We start from the raw sequence: 5,601 nt of genomic DNA on the forward strand, positions 1-5,601 counted from the left end.
AATCCCTCCTAGTACTCTCCCAAGCAATACAGAAGAAAATCCAAAAGGAGAGTGCAAGGCCATTGAATTAATCCCCATGGCCGAACCTGTGAAGGAAGGAGAGGATGTGAATCCCAAGGAGGAAGACCTCCTGGGACGTCCAATGATCAATAAGGAGCTTCCCTTTGAGGAACCAAAGGAATCTGAGACTCATCTAGAGACCATAGAGATTCCATTAAACCTCCTTATGCCATTCATGAGCTCTGATGAGTATTCCTCTTCTGAAGAGAATGAGGACATTACTGAAGAGCAAGCTGCCAAGTTTCTTGGTGCAATCATGAAGCTGAATGCCAAATTATTTGGTATTGAGACTTGGGAAGATGAACCTCCCTTGTTCACCAATGAACTAAGTGATCTGGATCAACTGACATTGCCTCAGAAGAAACAGGATCCTGGAAAGTTCGTAATACCTTGTACCATAGGCAACATGATCTTTGAAAAGGCTCTGTGTGACCTTGGTTCAGGGATAAACCTCATGCCCCTCTCTGTAATAGAGAAACTGAGAATCTTTATGGTGCAAGCTGCTAAAATCTCATTAGAGATGGCAGACAATTCAAGAAAACAGGCTTATGGACAAGTAGAGGACTTGTTAGTAAAGGTTGAAGGCCTTTACATCCCTGCTGATTTCATAGTCCTAGATACTGGGAAGGATGAGGATGAATCCATCATCCTAGGAAGACCTTTCCTAGCCACAGCAAGAGCTGTGATTGATGAGGACAGAGGAGAATTGATCCTTCAAATAAATGAGGACAACCTTGTGTTTACAACTCAAGGATCTCTCTCTGCATCCATGGAGAGGAAGCATAAAAAGCTTCTCTCAAAGCAGATCAAACAAAGCCCCCACAGTCAAACTCTAAGTTTGGTGTTGGGAGGCCACAACTAAACTCTAAGTTTGGTGTCAAACCCCCATATCTAAACTCTAAGTTTGGTGTTGGAAGGTCTCAACAAAGCTCTGCACATCTGTGAGGCTCCATGAGAGCCCACTGTCAAGCTATTGACATTAAAGAAGCGCTTGTTGGGAGGCAACCCAATGTTTATTTATCTAATTTTCATTGTTTTTCATGTTTTATTAGGTTTATGATCATGTGGAGTCACAAAATAAATATAAAAATTGAAAATGGAATAAAAAACAGCAGAAGAAAAATCACACCCTGGAGGAAGACCTTACTGGCGTTTAAACGCCAGTAAGAAGCATGTTTTGGGCGTTCAACGCCAGAACAGAGGATGGTTCTGGCGCTGAACGCCAGAAATGGGCAGCATCTGGGCGTTTGAACGCCAGAAATGCACCCTGGAGAAGAGCTGGCGCTGAACGCCCAGAAGAAGCATGGTTCTGGCGTTCAACGCCAGAAATGGGCAACAAATGGGCATTCAACGCCCAGAACAAGCACCAATCTGGCGCTGAACGCCCAGAGTTGTGTGCAAGGGTATTTTGCATGCCCAATTTGGTGCAAGGTTGTAAATCCTTGAACACCTCAGGATTTGTGGACCCCACAGGATCCCCACCTACCTCCACTCACTTCTTCTTACCCCTCTTTCACACAATCCCATAAACACTCTTCCCCAAAACTCCTCACCAATCACCTCAATCTCTCTTTCCTATCACCACTTCACCACTCACATCCATCCACTCTTCCCCATAAACCTACCTCATAAACTCCACCTACCTTCAAATTCAAAATCAATTTCCCACCCAACCCCACCCTAAATGGCCGAACCTAACACCCTCTCCCCCACTACATAAACCCCTCCATTCTTCTTCATTTTCACACAACACAACCCTCTCTTCTCTTCTTGGCCGAAACACAACCCCTCCCCCCTCACCTCCATATTTTCTTCTTCTTCATTCCCTAGGAGAATTAAGTTCCAACATGGGACAACTAAGGGTGGAACATCAAGAGCACTCCATCATCCTTCATGAAATCAGAGAAGATCAAAAAACAATAAGGGAGGAGCAACAAAGACAAGGAAGAGACATAGAAGAGCTCAAGGACATCATTGGTTCCTCAAGAAGAAAACGCCACCATCACTAAGGTGGACTCATTCCTTGTTCTCACTTTCTGTTTTTTTTTGTTTTCTCTATGTTAAGTGCTTATCTATGTTTGTGTCTTCATTACATGATCATTAGTAGTTAGTAACTTTGTCTTAAAGTTATGAATGTCCTATGAATCCATCACCTCTCTTAAAATGAAAAATGTTTTAATTCAAAAGAACAAGAAGTACATGAGTTTCGAATTTATCCTTGAACTTAGTTTAATTATATTGATGTGGTGACAATGCTTCTTGTTTTCTAAATGAATGCTTGAATAGTGCATATGTCTTTTGAAGTTGTTTAAGAATGTTAAATATGTTGGCTCTTGAAAGAATGATGACAAGGAGATATGTTATTTGATAATCTGAAAAATCATAAAAATGATTCTTGAAGCAAGAAAAAGCAGCAAAGAACAAAGCTTGCAGAAAAAAAAGAAAAAAATATAGGCGAAAAAAAAGAAAAAAAAAGGAAAAAAAATAAAAAATGAGAAAAAGCAAGCAGAAAAAGCCAAAAGCTCTTAAAACCAAGAGGCAAGAGCAAAAAGCCAATAACCCTTAAAACCAAAAGGCAAGGGTAAATAAAAAATATCCCAAGGCTTTGAGCATCAGTGGATAGGAGGGCCTAAAGGAATAAAATCCTGGCCTAAGCGGCTAAACCAAGCTATCCCTAACCATGTGCTTGTGGCGTGAAGGTGTCAAGTGAAAACTTGAGACTGAGCGGTTAAAGTCAAGGTCCAAAGCAAAAAAAGAGTGTGCTTAAGAACCCTGGACACCTCTAATTGGGGACTTTAGCAAAGCTGAGTCACAATCTGAAAAGGTTCACCCAATTATGTGTCTGTGGCATTTATGTATCCGGTGGTAATACTGGAAAACAAAGTGCTTAGGGCCACGACTAAGACTCATAAAATAGCTGTGTTCAAGAATCATCATACTGAACTAGGAGAATCGATAACACTATCTGAACTCTGAGTTCCTATAGAATCCAACCATTTTGAACCTCAATGGATAAAGTGAGATGCCAAAACTATTCAAGAGGCAAAAAGCTACAAGTCCCGCTCATTTAATTGGAGCTATGTTTCATTGATAGTTTGGAATTTATAGTATATTCTCTTCCTTTTATCCTATTTGATTTTCAGTTGCTTGGGGACAAGCAACAATTTAAGTTTGGTGTTGTGATGAGCGGATAATTTATACGCTTTTTGGCATTGTTTTTAGTATGTTTTTAGTAGAATCTAGTTACTTTTAGGGATGTTTTTATTAGTTTTTATGTTAAATTCATATTTCTGGACTTTACTATGAGTTTGTGTGTTTTTCTGTGATTTCAGGTATTTTCTGGCTGAAATTGAGGGACTTGAGCAAAAATCAGATTCAGAGGTTGAAGAAGGACTGCTGATGCTGTTGGATTCTGACCTCCCTGCACTTAAAGTGGATTTTCTGGAGCTACAGAACTCAAAATGGCGCGCTTTCAATTACGTTGGAAAGTAGACATCCAGGGTTTTCTAGAAATATATAATAGTTTATACTTTGCCCAAGTTTAGACGATGCAAACTGGCGTTCAACACCAGCTCTCTGCCCAATTCTGGCGTCCAGCACCAGAAACAAGTTGCAAAGTGGAGTTCAACGCCCAAAATGCCACAAAAGCTGGCGTTCAACTCCAAAAATGACCTCTCCACGTGTAGACTTCAAGCTCAGTCCAAGCACACACCAAGTGGGCCCCGAAAGTGAATTTATGCATCAATTACTTACTTCTGTAAACCCTAGTAGCTAGTTTATATAAATAGGACTTCTTACTATTGTATTAGAGATCTTTGAACATCTTTGGATCATCTTTGGATTATATTTTGATCTATTGATAACGTTTGGGGGCTGGCCATTCGGCCATGCTTACCCTCTCTTCACTTATGTATTTTCAAACGGTAGAGTTTCTACACTCTATAGATTAAGGTGTGGAGCTCTGCTGTTCCTCAAAGATTAATGCAAAGTACTACTGTTTTTCTATTCAATTCAACTTATTCCGCTTCTAAGATATTCATTCGCACTTCAACCTGAATGTGATGAACGTGACAATCATCATCATTCCCTATGAACGCGTGCCTGATAACCACCTCCGTTCTACCTTAGATTGAATGACTATCTCTTAGATCTCTTAATCAGAATCTTCGTGGTGTAAGCTAGATTGATGGCGGCATTCATGAGAATCTGAAAAGTCTAAACCTTGTCTGCGGTATTCCGAGTAGGATTCAGGGATTGAATGACTGTGACGAGCTTCAAACTCGCGAGGGCTGGGCGTAGTGACAGACGCGGCCATTCCTGAGATCCGAAAAGTCTAAACCTTGTCTGTGGTATTCCGAGTAGGATCTGGGAAGGGATGGCTGTGACGAACTTCAAACTCGCGAGGGCTGGGCGTAGTGACAGACGCAAAAGGAGGGTGAATCCTATTCCAGTATGATCGAGAACCTCCAGATGATTAGCCGTGCTGTGACAGAGCATTTGGATCATTTTCACAAGAGGAGGGGATGTAACCATTGACAACGGTGATGCCCTTACATAAAGCCAGCCATGGAAAGGAGTAAGACTGATTGGATGAAGACAGCAGGAAAGCAGAGGTTCAGAGGAACGAATTCATCTCTATGCGCTTATCTGAAATTCTCACCAATGATTTACATAAGTACTTCTATCCTTGTTTTATGTTTACTTATTATTTAATTTCAAAAACTCCATAACCATTCTATATCCGCCTGACTGAGATTTACAAGATGACCATAGCTTGCTTCATACCAACAATCTCCTTGTGTTCGACCCTTACTCGCGTAAGGTTTATTACTTGGACGACCCAGTGCACTTGCTGGTTAGTTGTGCGAAGTTGTGATAAAAAGTTGAGATTACAATTGAGCTTACCATGTTGATGGCGCCATTGATGATCACAATTTCGTGCACCAATCCTCCACACTTATTCATATAAAACTGTGTGATTTTGTGTTCCTTTCCCCATTTTACCTCATAGATGAAAGTATGCTTCTTTTGCATCAAAATTGATATATTGTGATCCTCCTCTATTACCATTCGATGCCTTGATTTGTTTGTTAAGTGGTTTCAGAAGTTATAGGGCAAAAATGGCTAAGGAGTGAAGGAATGATGAGCGGATAATTTATACGCTTTTTGGCATTGTTTTTAGTATGTTTTTAGTAGAATCTAGTTACTTTTAGGGATGTTTTCATTAGTTTTTATGTTAAATTCACATTTCTGGACTTTACTATGAGTTTGTGTGTTTTTCTGTGATTTCAGGTATTTTCTGGCTGAAATTGAGGGACTTAAGCAAAAATCAGATTCAAAGGTTGAAGAAGGACTGCTGATGCTGTTGGATTCTGACCTACCTGCACTCAAAGTGGATTTTCTGGAGCTACAGAACTCAAAATGGCGCGCTTCCAATTTAGTTGGAAATTAGACATTCAGGGCTTTACAGCAATGTATAATAGTCCATACTTTGACCGAGTTTAGACGACGTAAAAGGGCGTTGAACACCAGTTCTACGCT

This window comes from Arachis ipaensis, chromosome B01 (assembly GCF_000816755.2).
Source record: "Arachis ipaensis cultivar K30076 chromosome B01, Araip1.1, whole genome shotgun sequence".
Lineage (NCBI taxonomy): Eukaryota > Viridiplantae > Streptophyta > Magnoliopsida > Fabales > Fabaceae > Arachis > Arachis ipaensis.